Here is a 19,042-nt window from a genome sequence, read left to right as displayed (position 1 = left end):
TGGCTAATGCCGGCAGCCATTGGACGGGCGTTCGCCTAGCAGCAGGCCCAACCAGTCAATGGGGATGCTTGGGCCCGCCCCCAGGGGTCATTAAATTGTGGCTTGCCCTGCAGTCTTTCCTGCATTAACAGATAAAGCAGACAAAACACATGTTTAAAACTAGGGCATAAGAAACTTAACACAGACTTTACTGGGCATTTAAATGCCATCACAGAGTAGGCCAGAAATATCTTAGAGGGCAGGGAGTTCCATAACTTGATGGAAGACCCACTCTTACTCTTTTGTACTGACCCAATCACCTCTCTGCCAATGATGAAATGTTGTGTAGGGCCTTCTCTGATGCCCTGTGTGGATTAGCATGATCATGTAGAAGAAGATGGTACTTTAACTATACAGCCTCCCCAAGATTCAAAGTGCTCCATTTCCCACTAGATGAAGTTTGTGAACACTTCTTGCTCTTGCTCACAACCATCACTTGACCACCCAGGAGCAAAGCTGGAACCAGGAGCCTACCAAAAATGCAGACCTGATTCTTTAAGGGAAATGTGCTTCTATTCCAAACAGGCTGTATCCCTAGTCACACACCATCAGTCATACCACAAGAGTATTTCTTTTTTTAACAAGAGTAAGTGTCCATTGATAACCCACACCCAGTCCATCACAGGTCTCGGGGACCGAATTAATACCTTCCTGGGGTGTAATGAAAAGAAGAGATAGAGTTGTCATCGAGCTGTTTGCCAGAAAAAAAGTGAACCTTACTGGGGGGAAACTAGGAAAGGAATCAATCTTAGAGACAGAACAGCTTTTACCAGGTGTTGTAACTAATTGCCTGGAATAATGATATACTGCCTAGCAAGAAAGTTATAGTAGAATGGCTCAAATTAAAAGCAAGTAATGATGACAAAGGGAACTTAGTTACAACGACTTCAAGGAATTTCCAGGAGTTTCCTACTTGTAAACCTATCCAGAAAGTTGATAAATGGATTCTTTTGAACTTGATTGGTCAGTTGCCAGGAGTTGAAAAATGTATTGAGTTGTACTTCTTCTTTCCAATGTAAAGTATATAAAAAGAGAATGTTAGTTTCATTGCATACCCAGCTGCATGGTGCCTGCTGCTCAGTGCAGAGTCCTAGCATGGAATAAGACACAGGACATTGGTGTTGAGTTGAAATATGCCACAACCTTTATTGATTACAGATGGAAGAAGGCTGTGGCCAAGCATTTTGTATATAACCAGTATCAAGCACCCTGACTGTTGGTTGATAAGTAGGTGTCGATCAACCCTGACTAGGAGTGACCCCTTGACTTGTATCAGGTGCTACAAACCCACCAAGGCTGCCACTGGGAAGAGTGCAGTGGCCCCTTGGCCCCTGTGTGAGCTCCTGAACAGAGACAGTCCTTCCTAGAGTCCTTTACCAGGGTACCCAATCAGCTAAGGATAAAACCCTGTGCCTTAATCCCCAAAGTTGTGACGTTTGATATGAGGTAGGCAAAAACCTGCAGACCAGTCAATTTGTCTGCAGGGAAAAAAATCCTTCCTGGCCCCAAATATGGCAACTCAGTATACAGTGGTACCTCTGGTTACAGATTTAATTCATTTCACGGTGCCGTGCGGACCCCAAAAAATCAGCAGCTAGAGGCACTGCTTCTGTGCACACGCATGGCGCGCAGAGAGCTTCTGCGCATGCGCCAGCTGCAAAACCTGGAAGTATACACTTTTGGGTTTGCCACGGCCGTAACCTGAAGGTTTTGTAACCTGGAGATTATGCAACACAAGATACCACTGTACTATAGTAAGATCTACACCAGGCATCCCCAACCTTCGGCCCTCCAGATGTTTTGGACTACAATTCCCACCATCCCTGACCACTGGTCCTGTTAGCTAGGGACCATGGGAGTTGTAGGCCAAAACAGCTGGAGGGCTGCAGGTTGGGGATGCCTGGTCTACACTGTCTACACTATCCTGCCCACTCAACTTCAGGCAGGATAGCTGGATGCAAAGGAGGGATGGGAGGCACCACCTGGGAAAACCCCAAGGGAACCTCCAAGGGAAGAAGGTTCAGAGCCAATAGATTGGTGGGATGACAATGAATGGTCAGAGGAAAGAGACAAGGCAGACTGGGAGGAGAAGGTCTAGAAGCTGAAGAAGCAACAGGGTTTTGTGGGCAGGAAGAGCCTGTGTCCAGAATCAGAGGCAGAAGAAGAAGCTGGGGAGGAGAGGGGCCAAGAGGCAGAGCCTCTTCCTGGTCCCAAATATGGCAAAAGTGTAAAAACAATGGGCTGTACGTGTCATATAAAAGAAAGGAGTGGGGAGGGAAAACATGCACAAATAGATGTCCTCTTCAGTCAGGGAAATCTTTCCACTGTGAGCAGCCCCCTGTCTGAAAAGGGTGAACTCTCAAGGTGTGGACTGAGCTGACAGACAGCTGGCATGAGCCGTGCCATCTAAGGCACCAAGCTGAGAAACAGTAGATAGAGAAGCAGTAAGTGGACAGAAACCCCATGCACGTACGCACGCACAAACACACATGCACACACACACCACATTCTCTTGTAGGACATCACTTGTTTAATTCAAAAAGGCATTCTCAGTACAGCTGCCTTTTCTATAACCTGATGTGTAAGAAGCCCAAGCGGTCAGTAAGCCTCTAACAGAGATAATCTGCTCTTTGACATCCCAGTTGCTACCCTAAATGCATTTACTCATGATTATGTTCCATAGATTTCAGTGGGATTTATTCATTCATAAATGCAGGGGCTGAATCCTTTTATAAATTAAAGGCAGACTGGTGCCCAATTGATGTATTCTGCAGTGGTTTGGGAGAAACAGTAATGAAGCGCTAGGGAAATGTTTGAATGCATATTATTTGTTTCTACATTTGTAAGATTCAGTGGGAATAAATGGGAGAGTCTCTGTTAATATAAATAAAAGAGTTTATTCTAGGTCATGACACATGATGATGCATAAATTGATTTTAGCAGCAGCATCATATAGTTGGGACACTTATTAACAATATGCCATTTTTGTGAGGGCAGGATTTTCCAGGTTGCTTTTCTTTATATGCTATTCCCATGTTAGTACACTAGTTAATACACAACAGACTGACCAGAATTTCAAATATTGCTGTTGAATTATCACCATTCTCCATTCAAATTCCTAACTGGCTGAATGTTGCAGTAAGAGGTACTGTCAACTTTCTGTGCTTCTGTCCCACGAATGGGATGATTAGTGAGGAGAATGCCTTCTCTGAGTTGGAAAATTGTTAAAACACAGCAAAACAAAGGAAACGGATTGGGACTTACTGATTCTACCACACTAAAAGAGGCCACAACGCCACCCTTCAAATTACGGACCAAAAGCCCAGGTAAAAAGAAGAGTCATAACCTGCTGCCTAAAATAATAATAATAATAATAATAATAATAATAATAATAATAATAATAATAATAATAATAATAAACCTTTATTGTCACTACACCACCTGTGTGCAGTGAAATTAAATGAGCCCCCCCCATACACTCAGTCTTGTTCGCACTCTGTGTGCTTGTTGGAAGTCAATTTCACCACTATTTTTTTTCCATTCAGCAGCTCACAGATAAAAACTGTTCTTTAACCTGTTGGTGCGGCTGACTATAGTTCTGTATCTCCTGCCCGAAGGTAGGGGATTAAAGAGGTGCTGGCTGGGGTGTGAGTCGTCCCTGAGAATTTTCCTCGCTCTCCTGAGGTAGCGGTCTCCTGCGATGTCATCTAGCGAACTCGGGGGACAGCCTATGATGTCATGTGCTGTATTCGCCACCCTCTGTAGGGACTTCCTGTCCATGGCTGTCAATCCAGCATACCACATTGTAATACAGTATGGAAGGACACTTTCTATTGTGGACCGGTAGAAAGAGAAGATCATTTTTTTTTTGACATTGTTCTTACACAAGACCCTAAGGAAATGGAGTCTCTGTTGGACCTTTCTAACCACCTGGGTTGTATTGATTTTCCAAGTGAGGTCTTCACTAAGGTAAACTCCCAGGAATTTGAAGGATGAGACTCTCTCCACACAGCCCTCCCTGATATACAACAGGGCTAGTTCCCCTCTCTTCCTCCAAAAGTCCAATACCATCCCCTTTGTCTTACTGATATTTAGGTGCAAGTTGTTCTCTAGGCACCATGTCGAGACTTTTTGAACCTCATCCCTATACGCTGATTCATCTCCACCAAATAGATAAAGACAGCACCAAGCATGCCTCCCTAGTGAGAAGATTCTAGAAGTGGTGCCCACCGCTGAAAATACCTGGCAGAGAAGATGGCTGCCCAAATGGCTCCCACACTGTGACCAGGGCTGGCCCACCAATGAAGTGAACTGAAGTACCTGTCTCGGGCAGCAGAAGTGCAAGAGGCAGTGCCCCACCTGCCTGTTAAGTATAGTTTCATTGGAAAATAACTCTGTATGTAGACTGCTGAAGACACAGCAATGTAAAATTGAATTCAATCTAGGCAAGAGCAGCAGAGAGCCTAACAATCAAACAATTAACTGAGACTGTATCTCTGCTACTCTGACATGAGCTGTTTAACTCAGGTCACATGAAAGATATGGAATTTCAGCCCTATGCATATGTTAATTTGTGGATATCCCTTTTTTGTGAGTTAGTCTTTGTTCTCTCAAGCCACCTGAAGAGTGTGGGGTGCTAATGACTCTCTCCAGGAGGAAACAACCTACAGGCTAACACAGTCTGTTTGCAGGAGAGGCAATGCTATGTTCTCAGCTCTGCTTAGAAGAAATTAACATTTCTAAGATGCCCAGCTGATGCTAGGATCAGCACATGATTTTATGCAACTATCTGGATGTAACATGTTTGTTGTAAGCCTGTTTTGGAGCAAGTTCTGTTAGTAAAGCTTTTGAACCACATTTTTTGACTGGACAGTTATTTTTTAGGGAGAGTCCATTTGTATGCATCCTCTTGCTTCCAAATGCACAGTATTAATAACCACAGTACAGCCCCACAGCTTCTGCTTCTGCCAGATCAACCCCCCCGCCTGTTTTCACCATTTAGAGGCAGTCATACTTTTATACTGCATCATGGTGTGGTACGCTGGTTTGACATCAACTGATAGGAAGTGCCTACAGAGGGTGGTGAATACAGCACAAGATATTATGGGCTGTCCCGTGAATCCACTGGATGACATCGTGGAAGAACGTTGCCTCAGGAGAGTGAGCAAAATTCTTAGGGATGATTCACACCCTGGCCGGCACTTTCCTGATCGCCTGCAGAAGATATAGAAGCATGATTAGTTGCACCAATAGGGTAAAGAACAGCTTCTATCTGTGGGCTGATATGATGCTGAATGAAAAGATAACAACAGGGCAACTGACTTTCGGTTTTGGTGGGTGTGCATCAGTAAACGAGAGGAATTAAGACTAAGAGAGCTGAGTGGGGGGGTGCTCGTGTAATCTCACTGTATACAAGTTGTACAAGTGACAATAAAGTATTTCAATCAATTCAATTCCAGTGTTTGGCATTGCCACTTGTCTTCCCCACCCTGGGGCAGAGAAGGTGAGTGGCAACACTTGTGGAATGCTCCAGCCCTCACCAACTTCAGCAACGGGGGGGGGGGGGGGCTTTCCAGCAGCAGCAGTGGTAGTGGAACATGTCATGGCAGTGGGTAACACATTCCTGTTTTGCCTCAGATGGCAAAGCAGAACAGGCTTTCCTTGACTGTGACTATATGTCTGTGGACAGGAACTGCCATTTTAAAATATTACTGCAAAGCTTAGATGTTAGCTACATGCTCTATATAACAAACAAACAACACTCTTGTGTGGTGAGAAAATGATGTTCTGCCTTGCAGCAGTGTTCTGAAGAGAATGAAAAAATATTAGGCAGAGGTCACCAAGTAACAGCCACAAAATTAACTGAGATATTAGAAACAGGCCCTGTGAATGGTGCAGACTTAACGAGCAAGAGCAGATCATTTCCACAGAGAGAAGGCTGAGATGTGATTAGACCCCTCTGTAGATAGATTTGCACATGAAAATGTCACCCGATAAGAGCTGGCTCTTTAATTTTATTGACTAATGTATAATAAAATCCAAAGGCTGAATATGATAATTGGAATAATTCCAGTCTGAATGGATGGTGCTTCACACTCAAGGTCTTTTAAAATGCAACCCTATGAATTGTTACTCAGAAGTAAATCCCAAGTAAACTGCAAACAAATAAACTAAGTTCAATGAAGCTTACTCCCAAGTATGTGGGTGTAGGTTTACAGCCTGAAAAGTGTGCAGTTACAGAAATAATTGAAGGCTGCTTCACACAAGATAAAATTTCTTACAAAGAAGCCACTTTCATTGTTCAGATTTGCATAACTCCTTCAATTTGAGTTAATTCCATGTGAAATTCATCTTGCATGCAGAAACTCATAGAGACTGTGGAAGAAAATATTATTTTCCCTTGATGATTGCAGCAGTGGGATGGACCCAGAGAGGAAGGGGCATGTGAGAGACATTAAATTAAACCTGGAATACTCCCCCTTATAAAACTCATTCTTCAGTGAGGTCAGCATTGAAGGCATAAATATCTGAATGTGGATTGGCTGATGCTTGGAGAATATTACATTGTAGAGAGTGTGATTATATATTTTTCCATTAGTACATCAAAATTGTTTTTGATCAGATTATGTGTGGCTTTCTTCTATTTTATTACTGTCCGTTACAACACGTCAAATTGAGACAATTGCTCTTTCAGATCATGCACCAGTCTCTCTTGCTATGCAGCTGTCTAATGAGGTGGAAGCCTTTGATTTATGGTAATTAATTTTCTTTACACTTTTGAATGTTGAAAACTTGTAACACAACTTTGGGGATATTTTTAAAACAAGGAGGACACATCTTGGGCAACTGAAATGGAAGCATACAAGGCTTACATACAAGGTAGGATTATAGCATATGTTTTTCATAATAATGTTGCAGGAGTAAAATTTGGAGAAAACATTAAAGTCAGTCTGCGGCATCCATTTCCTTGGAGCTCTACACTGAATGTTGCAAGGTGCTAAATATGGACTGAATAATCTACATTCTATTTGAGCGGAATCTGCATTGGCATGTGTGCCTCAGAGCAATGGGAAAGTGGAGCGAGACTGTGTAAAAAAGAACTCAGAATTTTAATCCGCTGATTAATGGTGAGCACAGTATGGTATATAGAACCCGAAAGAAATACATTTAGAGTTTCAAAGTACTATTCTAAATTATACAGGAAAGGTAAGAATCCCAGGGGTTGAGAATTTATTCCCTCGCCCCACCTCACAGTTGGTTCTCCTACAGCGAGATATGCAACAGAAGGAAATTCTCACAAAGCCATTAGAGGTAGAAAAAAATAGGATGCCATTGATAATACAAAGGCTGGGAAAGCTCCAGGAGTTTTCCTGCTGAATTGAATCAAGCATATTTTGATTGATTGGTCCCTATACTTCCCGGGGCTTATAAAGAGACTTTGGAATTATGACCCTTGTTAAGTTCAATGTATGGTGCCCATGTTTTTGCTATCCTTAAGCCTGGTAAAGACCATGTTAACTGTTTAAAGAAATGCCAATTTCTTTGGCATTAAAATACTGGCAGCATTCTTTGCCAGTCGTCTGGGCAGTAATAGCAACAATGGTCCACCCGGATGTCATTGATCAATAGATGACAACTGTTATTTATGAGGCAACTGGTATTTCTGAGGCAAGGGTAACTGGTATTTCTGAGGTGAAGTTCTCATCTAATTCCCACTCATGGCTGGATCTACACTGATTTGGAAAACACTATTAGAAAAAGCTATAAAAAAAATAGTTCCCAATGCAATTTCCCTTTGGAGTCAGATCGGGAGGTGTAGTGGTTAAGAGCGGTGGACTCGTAATCTGGTGAACCGGGTTCGCTTCCCCGCTCCTCCACATGCAGCTGCTGGGTGACCTTGGGCTAGTCACACTTCTCTGAAGTCTCTCAGCCCCACTCACCTCACAGAGTGTTTCTTGTGGGGGAAGAAGGGAAAGGAGAATGTTAGCCACTTTGAGACTCCTTAAGGGGAGTGAAAGGCGAGATATCAAGTCCAAACTCCTCCTCCTCCTCCTCTTCTCTACAGTGCCCTCTGATGTGACATTTTTTATAACTCATTTAAAATGTTATAGCTCACGAGTGCAGATTAGTCCCATATCATTTAGGTTTTGGATCAACATGAATGGTATCCCGCCACCTCTCATCCCTTACCCCCATACCAAGACCTTAACATATCCCAGTCATCTAGTTTTTATTCCTTGCAGGGTGGGAGGCAGCAGCTATGGGGGTTGGGTTGGGGGGGTTGGGGAGAATAGCCAAGACCACAGAATCACACAGAATCTTAAGAAGTCCCTGGTTCAACTCAAGATGCCTTATTAATGGCACAGTCCAACTTGAAAATGTAAGAACCTTCCATGGATCACCTTCATTTACCTTGTAATTTGGGATTCACACTTAGCAATGTACAACCCCAAGCATTTTGTACTATTTTTGAAAGCGTCAAAAGCACCAATATCTGCCTTCTGTAGATAACCGATATTCATTTCATTGGCTTTCAGGCTACAGTATCCCAGAAGGATGTTAGACCTTGGTTGTTCTTGTACAAGCTAGACTCCTTGAGCTTATCTTCATTCCTCTCACCAAGGCAGAGAATACAATTGGGCTTAGATATTCATTTTCAAGCTATTTGTAAATCCATCTGTCATGTTGATTGAGTCACTGAATTATTTGTAACATTCCTGTGGGAAAATAGATTCCCCCCAACCCCCCCAAAGGCTTGATTACTTTGATATCAATATTAGCCCCAAGTAGAGATATACAGAAGAGTGAGGTTTATAATGCAGTTGTTTGCTTTGAGGAGAATTCCACACACGCTGCTGGCAGAGGACTTATAGTGCATGGGAAATAGACCAAGAATGAAAACAAGAACAAGATTATGAGGTTTAGAAACGCAATCCACAGCTGCACAAAGATAAGTTAGAGGTGGAAGACGCCAGCTACGGCTGTACCATGTCGATTCTCAAAAACATGGTGAGCTTGTCGTTGAAAGATTAAGCAGGCTTGAAGCATTTGAAGTTCTGCAAACAGCCACACTGAATTTTTTAAAAAAGAAAAACAACACAGACAGTAAGGGGCTCCTCAGTGCCTCTGAGTATAAGGTCCAGCCAAGGGCAACAACTTGTAAATATTGCTGTTTCTAGTGAGGGCTCTTGTGAGTTCAGAAGGCTGCATTCTTTAACTGGAGGCTGAGTGGGTTTTGCTTTTCATGCAGCTCACGGATTCCTACATATACTTATGCCTCAAAACAAGTAAAGAAATTGAATCGTGTCTGAGGAGCTGAGCCTAGCACATTGATAAGCACAATAATCAACAGTGCTTTCTACCACTTCAGGGGGAAAGGGGGATGCAAAGGACTGAAAGAAAAAATATTGAATAAATATGTGGAATTGCATTATGCTGAATCCAGTTTTCAAGGTAGCAAGTCACTGATAATCAAACAAGCAGAGCAAAAAAGATGGGAGGAACTTCTAAAATATGTGTAGAGCAACCCATAGTATAGCATTCACTGACAGCATCTTTTGTGAGGTGAGTTATTAAGAGATTGTTTCTTATCTATGATACAATGTTATTAGCATCACATATCAGGCAGTTAGGCTTGTCCCTGTCGTCCGGAGGAGGAGGGAAAAACTTAAACACGTTGCAGAGTTCCCCAAAAATAGACCAGAGGCAATTGTACTTCATCCAGCAGAGCTTCACTGCTACTGAAGGCAAATGAGCATAATGGTCACAAATCCAATACATTCAGGATTGGCACAGTCCATGGTGTGGATGAGAAAATTTGCACCGTTTTATTTATTTATTCTTCCATGAGTCACTGTGCCTTATGTTGCACTACTTCAGACACCTTGTTTATCTATGCGATTGCCTAAGATTAATGTGTGAAAGTTCATTTTTAAGAATTAATTTCTAGAAATAAATCTTTGAGAATTAATTTCCAGAATTAATGTTCTGCTTCTTTATGTTTCTTCAGTTAATTTGCATTTCTTTTTCTACATGATGAGTTTGGATGTGAATATTAATAATACTAACAAAGCAACCTGACTCAGGTGCAAGTCCCATTGAATTCAGGCAGGTGGCTTACTCCCAGGTAAGTGAGGATAGGACGGCAGCCTAAAGAAATCATAGTCAAACTCCTGGGTACGATTGGCATCTTAGATTATTCAGAAACATTCCAACTTCTCAGAACATAAAGCTGTCAGCAACAGGATGCTTGTAGGCCAGATTCTGTGAGGGAAAGCATCTAAGCAAGCTAAGGATGGGAATGCTGCACTGGAAGTATTTAACAAGGTGCAAGAGGCCAGCTGGTGTGTATGTGCACATGCATATGTGTGTATGTGGGGGCAGGAAGTGTGAAATTTCATAAATATAGAAGGAGCTTACTGCTTCCTAAAGCAAAAGGTGAGGTTCTACTAGCTAGGGATGATGGGAATTGTAGTCCAACAACATCAAGGGACCAAAGTTTGCTAAAAGCATTTCTTAGTAAGATTTCTTACTGTGACTCTACAGAAACATTATGGAGGTCTTTCCACTTTGTGGTCTTTTCATTCATTCTGCAACAATTGTTCCTCAGGTTCTTGATGTTATTTGTTTCTGCAGCGTCTTCTGACCGGCCAGCATAAGAAAAACAGAAGTCTATTAATTCAGAAAGAAGGTTTCTGTGTCTTTCTCTCCCTCTCTTTCCCCTGCTCTCTGTCATGTTCATAACAGAGGAAAGAGCCTGATCAGCTTTGCGAATTTCTGGGTAGTGATTTTTACAGCCAGTCATTCAAGCTTTTCACTTCAACAGATGTAGTGTCTATTTTTAGTTCAGGCACCTCAGATGAGCTAATTCATCAGATGGACGCTGAAAGCAGGATGAATTGTGGAAATAACAAACAGATGTACTGAACCATGAAAGACAATATTAACGTATTTTAAAGGTGTGGCTATGAAGTAAGCCTCCCCTATGTGCTAAATTCCTTGTATTTAGAAGTGTGTGTGTGTTGTAGTGTCTCTTTGTGTGTTATCTTGCCCCCATTCTCTCTCACACAAAAATGGAATTTATGTAATCACACTCTCCTTCATATTGTTCATTGCTTGAATAGCAAGAAAGATAAAAACCGCCCCCAAATGGATTTCTCAGAAAAAAATGGTCACGAGATCTCATCTAACCCAAGTGACTCACAAAGACCCGAAATCCATTTTTGCAAAAACTCCTGCACGTCAAAAGGATCATGCCATATTTCATATGATTTCTATGTAATTTAATTCAAATTTACTTATTTGCATAGTAAACACTGACCCCACTTTTCAAGAAAGCTTCTCTACTAAGCAGAGACACAGTTTGGTTAACTAAATTATATAATACAATATACGGTCAAATAATATCATGGCTGTATGCAACAGATTGCTGACTCCCACTGCAGTTGCAAGTGGGCTCCATGGTGTTTTTCAATGAAAGGCATGTTCTGTATTGTATAGGGAGGCAAAACAAAAATGAAACATGAATAAAATATGAGACACCAGTTTCTGAAAAATATTAGGAATGTCAAGATGATAACATGTGTGATCTTATATTCAGTACCATGTGTGTCCCACATGAACACCTTTTTTACCATACCTCATGAACCTCCCTGGGAAAATATTTTCTTAGCTGGGGCCAGCCTACAAGTCAGATAAATAAAGGCACAGATCTAATCACAGTATCTCCTGATACCACACCCTCCAACATTTCTCCAATGAAAATAGGAACATCCCATTCCATAACAATAATTTTACTATTTATACCCTACACATCTTATTGGTTTGCCCCAGTACTCTGGGCAGCTTTCAACATATACATATATATAACATAATACAACATGAAACCAGGGGGCAGCAAACTTTTTCAGCAGGGGGCCAGTCCACTGTCCCTCAGACCTTGTGGGGGGTCTGGACTGTATTTTGGAAAAAATAATAATGAACGAATTCCTATGCCCCACAAATAACCCAGGGTGCATTTTAAATAAAAGCACACATTCTACTCATGTAAAAATACCAGGTAGGTCCCACAAATAACCCAGAGATGCACTTTAAATCAAAGGACACATTCTATTCATATAAAAACATGCTGATTCTTGGACCATCCACGGGCCAGATTTAGAAGGCGATTGGGCCAGATCCGGCCCCTGGGCCTTAGTTTGCATACCCATGCATTAAACATTTAAAAAACTTCCCCATACAGGATTGCCTTCCGATGACTCGGGGGTCGGATAACTCCATACTTTCCAACATTTCTCCAATGAAAATAAGGACATCCTAAGGAAAAGCAGGACGTGCCGGGATCAAATCAGAAATAGGGACAACTTCTCTGAATCAGGGACATCCCTGGAAAATAGGGGCCCTTGGAGGGTCTGCCACACAGCGCAGGCCAAAACAGCCTTCTGCTAGAACATGTCGGTCCCGCCTGCATGGCGTTGGAGGACATGTGTGACATCATGTGATGCATATCACACATGTGACATCACACACATGCGACACACACTGGACCCCCCCCAATCTTGGGCCCTACCCAGTGCCGGTGAAGACGAGCATTTATCCAATGCTAATAACACTGCAAATCACCCCAACTGTCTTAAAATATACTGTTTGGAGGGAAATGAAGGCCATTGGGCTTTGCTGAATCTTTGGTCCATACACTAAAATTTCTTTACTTTCCTGTTTGAAATATAAAATGTCTTGCTGATGCTGTGTGACCTGACAGCAGGGGCTCTTTTGTTGAACGTTAGTGACAAATGGCTCCTGCGTGCTGTGTATATTGAAGCATGAAAAGCAGAAGCATTTATTAGCAAATAACTGTTAAGAAGAGTGATTGATTATGACAGCCACGGAGAGAATGGTAAACAACAGCGTTTTAATGAACCATGAATTCTGACTGTTGCTGTTCCTTCTCCTGCCTATCGTCCTATCCCAATTACACTCAGTACCAGCTTGAATTAAGTTCCTTGGAGAAAGAGTGCCAAGTGGTCCATTTTTGCCAGGATGCTCTACTTGTAAATGGTGTCAGATTCTAAAAGCTTACACCTTCCCAGGATAAAATCATTAAAATAGCTGTTGACTTGTTGTTTTTTTGCTATCCTGTTTATATCAGCAAACCACAAAAGCACTACCTTCATTCATAAGAGCATTGAGGGTGTTGCAGGGGGAAGGGCGCAGCATATAAGAAGCGCTTCACAATATAGTTCTGTCAATGCGCAATATTTCTTTCCAGGGGAAAAGAGTACCTTGCGCAGGGGAAACAAGTTAATGAGTTCTATATCTTTCTGCTGCATAAATACAACCTCTGAGATTGAACTGGGCACCATCCTGTGCTGAGGTGTGCAGCAGTCTGCCAGTTCCTCTGGTTTACACTAATAAGCCGGCAAGGTAGTTTGTGCAATGACCTGACCTACAAAAATAACGTGTTCAATCACCATGACACTCTTAGTTATAGAAATAAACCTGTTGGTTCCGTCCCTTCATCTTAAAAATGCTCCACAGGCAGTGGGGTGGCTATTAAACAGTGCATTCCTTTTCCGAACTGTGGAACTCACAATATGGGTTCTCAGAAGCACAGCACATTGTGGCTTGGATCCTGATTTGCTCATCTATGAATGAGCTCCTTCAAGGAGTTCTGATCTAGCAGGAGCTACCAAGCTACCACCAGCAGAAGAGGGGGAGGTGATTTCCTCCCATTTCCACTTTTTCTCTGTACCCCCCCCCCCCCGGGGCCACCTCTTGCAGTCAGCGGCGTAGCGTGGGTAGTCAGCACCCGGGGCAAGGCAAGTAATTTGCGCCCCTAACCCCTAACCATGGTCATTAATACTGACGGCTCTGGGGCAAACTTCGTAGTGACTACTGCCCTCCGTGGTGTTGTTTTTGCAATTAAAGGACCCCTGCCTCAAATAAAGCATCTTGGGGATTGGGCACTGGGATTTGCCAAGGGAGCTGGGAATTGCAGTTCAGTGGCGGGTCAGGGGGAGAGGGTCCCTTCCGCGTCTGGGTGCCGCGGGCCCCTTTGCGCCAAGACGCACGTCTTTGGGCGTCGCGGCGCAGCCTTCTCGGTCTCCCTCCCCGGCCCGGCTAGCCCCGACGCGGCTTCTTTCTGGCGCGGGGAGGGGGCGCCTCTGGGGCCAGTGGGTTGGCCAGCCTCCGGCGCGGGTGGGCGGGTCCCGTCGGGGCGGGTGGGTGGCGTGGCGCTTGGTGCCGAAGCCTCCGCCCGCAGCACCCCATCGGGAGACCCAGCCGGAAGGAGCCTCGAGCCGGCTGTCGGACGCGGCTGAAGCAGCCAGGGCAGCATGGCAGGCGGCGGCGGCTCCCCGGCAACTCCATGCAGCCAGCCCTGCGCGCTGGCCGAGCCCCCAGGTGAACGCTGCCCATCGGTGAGGAGGGGCTGCCTGGCGCGCCTTCCGCAGCGAGCGCTGAGAGCCGCTGCCATGGGGCTCTGGGCGACTCCGGAGGCAGCGAGCGCGCCCCCCCAGAAGTTGCGCCCGGTGCGACCAGCCCCCCTTGCACCCCCCACGCTACGCCACTGCTTGCAGTGTTGTGGAAGATTTCCCATCCTATAGAGCAAATTTTCAGAGGACAGAAAGGGGCTGCACAGAAAGAAGGAATTTCTAGCCTCCTTCCATGAGTGGCAGCATTTCAGATGCTGAGTTCCTGGAGACATACCTGTAGGTTCCAAGTCAATGTAATTCTTAACAGGGCAGGATTGACTATTGTGCTAAGTACTGTATGGCATGGGAAAATGAGGCACAAATTCCAACTCAGCTCTGAAGTCTATTGGACAAATTACTGTACTGTTTCCCAGCACAACCTACATCACAGCATTGCTGAGAAAATACATGGAATTGAAATGATAAAGTGATGGATGCTACAGCAATCATTCCATTAAACCCACAGATTACTTGTGGGCCACCATGGTGTGTTTTCAAATGTTTTGTAAGAACAGGCATTCCAACATTTTCAACTGCCTTCCATGCAGTAGCTATCTTGAAGAAGTACAACAGAATCTGGAGTTGTCATACAGCACAGGTTTCAAATTATGTAATCGTTTGTGATGCACATCCCACTTCAACACTCATCACATTAAACAGACCTATGAAGCATCCTTTTATTGTTCATGTAAATATTTGTTAGTCTTTAGCAGGTACTGAATCGTGTCTCAAAACTAAGACTGCTGCAAAAGTGATAAACATCGACGACAAGATGTCCTTGATGTTTGCTTGCATCAAATGTATGCAATCTATCATTTTACATAATGCCATACTTTCTGTAGCTGAAAGCCAATTTTCATAGTAGATGAAATAGCACACTTCCATCTTTCAAAGCCTGTCAGAAGTCTGAATCTTTCTCTTTTGAAATCCAGAACACAGCAACACTGGTTCTTCACATGTTTGATTTGCCAGAGGGCAAAGGTCAAGTCACATGATTCTGAAACGATGCTGAAAAATGGAGATGTGCTGTTTGTGTGCTTGGTGTGTTGTGTGAAAGCTCCACCACAAGTCTTAATTCTTTATATATGTGGATATAATGCTTCTGAGAAATGTAACAAAGGACATGATATCATATCTTTTCTATTGTTTCATATCATTTTTGCAATAACTGTTGGAGAGTTCATTTGAGGAAAATTGAGCATGGGCTTCACAACTCACTTTGGCGGGATCAACAGCAGACACTTAACTTGTTGATGTGACAGAGGTAGAGGTGGGGAAATTTACTATTCCTGTAGAAGGAGTGGAAAGTGATGCTAGGGATCTAGCTAGCTGCAATAGAAACCTATACAAACTGTGGAAAACTTGAATGTAATGGCTGTGCAAAAGCAGAGATATCATGAAAGTTGGGAAATGGAAGAGGCAAGGCCAGTATTTTGGTACTTGAGGTGAACCACAAAATAGTGCCCCCGCTCCTTCCCAGGAAAAAAAAGGGGTGAATGAAGGTCTAGATCAGGAATGAGTGGGGCGGAAAGATCCACATTGGGATCTGCTACCCCTGTGGATCCTGCCACCTGGGATGGTCATTTCACCTTGCCTCATGTGTGAGCCAACCCTGAGAGGAGGCAGAGAGAAGTGAGAAGAAAGAAATGCAGAAAATTATCTGTTCTGAAAAAAGGATAAGAGGAAGGAGTGGGTTTCTGGAGTTTCACCAGGGCCTGAGAGTTTAGGGGTCAGAACTTTCCACCAAGTACCTCAGAGCAGCAAGGTGTGTATTTCTGGGTGGCCAGCCTGTCTCACAGTCTAAGATGCTTACTGCTATCTATGAACATCCAGGAGACAAGCTGTGGTAGGAGATGGAAAGTAAACAAGTCTCCATAGGTTACATTGAACCCCGTCCAGGGTGGTTTCCTTCTGTGGTAGCCAACAAGGAGGCAGAACATAAATGCTTTGGCTAGTAGCCACAGGCAGCCTTATCCATCACAAATTTGTCTAATCTTTTAAAGCCATCCAAGATGGCGGCCATCGTTGCACATCCCATAGTTTAACAATGTGCTCTGTGACATACATTTCTATCTTCATTTTCCACCCAGGAGCTTACGGCTGCGTATGTTTTTCTCCCACCCCCTTTTAATATTTGCAACAGCCCTGTGAGGTAAGCTAGGCTAAGTTAATATATGTATATCAGCAGCAATTCTTGTTTTTTTTGGGGGGGAGAGAGATCCAGGGGCCCCAATCCAGATACAGTGTACCAGTGCTGGCATCCCTGCTGGCTTTTACACCTGTTTGTGTGATCCTGTTCAATCAGTTGCTCTGCATGGCTTTGTAACAGAGGTTAACTGATGAGGCAGAAGACAGGGCCTTCTTTCCCATGTAATGTCCTTGTTGATATCATCAGCTCCTTTTCTCCATAAGGGGTATGTTCTGTTGTCTACCCTTGAGGACATGTTTCTCTCCCACCAACCCCTACCTCATCTTACTTCACCAATCAAGTAATTCAATTTGCTGGCTCTTTCGGAGAAGATACCATTCCATCCTGCATTCACACAGAGCGCTCGAACAGAATCCCTGCTGTTGCTGCTGCAGCAGCATAAATGGCTGTAAGGCTACATTCCCCGCAGCGAAGGAATGCAGAAAGGAAACAAAGAGGACTAGAATTAACTCTTTCAATGTGTCTTCTTACTCAGTGCTAGCAATCTCCCATGAGGCAATGCTGCCTCAGGAGGAGCTAGGACAGACAAATTAGGGGGAGCAGCCAGAAGTTAAATGATGCCATCAAACTGCATGCAAAAAGAAAGCCAACCAGACCACCAGAATTTATAAGAAAAACACAAAACACTATCTTATTTCTGCTTCTTTCACTGGTCTGCTTTGCTCATGTAACATGAAGGACATGGTTCCTGCATTGCAGGGGATTGGACTAAATGACTCTTTGGGACCCTTCCAGATCTATAATTTTAGGAGTGACTCAAGATTTCTCTCTGCTTTTCCAGCAGGGCCAATTCTGCCACGATGCTTTAGAAGATGCCATGACAAGTGGAAGATGAAATAAGGAACTGGTGCAACATGACTTGGACTGTGGAACGGTCTCTCTCGGGAGGTTGTGGACTCTCCTTGGAGGTTTTAAACCCAGAGGCTGGATGACCATCTGTCATGGATGCTTTAGCTGAGTTTTCTGCACTGCAGGGGGTTGGACCAGATGACCCTTAAAGTCCCTTTCAACTCTACAATTCTATGGCTTGGAATCTAGTAAGTGTGTGTGTGTGTGTGTGTGTGTGTGTGTGTGTGAGAGAGAGAGAGAGAGAGAGAACACTGATGTACGTATCCATGCCAAATGATTTATGCTGAGCCGTTTTCCCCATAACCAGAACATTAGTGAGCAGTAACTCTGCCTCCTGAAATGGAAAAATACATTTGCAACAGGTCTGTTTTCCCATTTACATGTGGGTGGTGAGTTTGAAATGGATTCAAAGGCTTTCTTGGGGACAGCAAGGAGGCAAGAGCAGGTGGGTGCTGTGGAAGTGCGAGGAAGCAGCCAGAATGCAGGAACCAAGAAGAAGGAAGTAGAAGCAGCAAGCCTTGTTTGGCAAGTGGGGAAGCAACGGCCATGTAATAAATCAGTAAGGTGTAAAATAACTGCACAGGCCGCAACTGAAAATGGCAGCTCGGTGTTGTTTCTCTCTCTCCCTTTCCTGCAATCCCAGTTCAATTTATCCTGGGCCATGGCATCCTTGGAACGTATGTTTTCTTCCTCTCACATCACATAACTGCTAGTGTGGTGGGAGGGACACACATTTCTGCTAGGGAATCATTCTGCCAGAAACAAGTAGAAAACTTCTAGAAGGTTCCAGAGTTTTCCCTTTATATATGGGAGTGGCACTCTGAGTTTAATTAGCATCAGCTGGAAGTGCCAATAAGAAGAAGAAGACCACTTGGCTTCCTTTTTGCAGATGCTTGATAGCAGATGTTCGTCCAAAGAGTGTTGCCTGTAAAACCTGCTGAAGGACTGTTCCTGTAATTTACGATGTGTGGGAGATAAGAGAGACTTTTGTTTGAAAGTGCACTGTTAACTGCTGTTTATTTTAACAGTTGAAAATATCTTTGCTACCTAATGCTTGTACCTGGACTGGGAATAAAATCTCTCGACTGAGACTTCACAGAGTTTGTGAGTCATCTTTACAACAATTTCGTCCTTGTTCACCACTTCCGCGAGAGAAAGTACATAAACTCTGCTGAACAGTTTAGAACGAGGTTTTATCTAACCACCAGTTTCTGTGCAGCAAAAAGCGTGTGGACGGTAACCTCTAATAATTTCAGAATGTGGGGCAAGTTGCACTTGATTTGAGAAGAATGAGGAAAACAGGGGGTTGTCATTTTCACCAGTGGCACTGTGTATCTTGTAATATGCATGTCCCACCTTCTAGTGTAGACTGGGGCCAGATTCACACATTCTCACCAACAGTAGTGGGCTATGGGAAAAAGTGGGCAGGGCAATGAGTGTGATTTCTGTCATTGTCCAGTAAGCTACATTCCAG

At 43.7% G+C, this 19,042-nt stretch overlaps 1 long non-coding RNA gene across 1 annotated transcript in view; it reads left to right on the top strand.

Moving 5' to 3' along the window:
• The window catches only part of LOC309353754, a 184,966-nt gene extending 166,340 nt beyond the window's left edge, over positions 1-18,626 (top strand). Inside the window, exon 5 of the long non-coding RNA XR_014161998.1 lies at positions 17,501-18,626. This is a non-coding gene — a long non-coding RNA (uncharacterized lncRNA). The remainder of the gene's footprint in view (positions 1-17,500) is intronic.
• The last annotated feature ends 416 nt before the right edge of the window (positions 18,627-19,042 follow it).

Source organism: Podarcis melisellensis (genome assembly GCF_964234715.1).
Source record: "Podarcis melisellensis genome assembly, chromosome: 1".
NCBI classification, from domain to species: Eukaryota; Metazoa; Chordata; class Lepidosauria; order Squamata; family Lacertidae; genus Podarcis; species Podarcis melisellensis.
The sequence above is the reverse complement of the archived record's forward strand: the minus strand, read 5'-3'. Positions and strand labels throughout refer to the sequence as shown.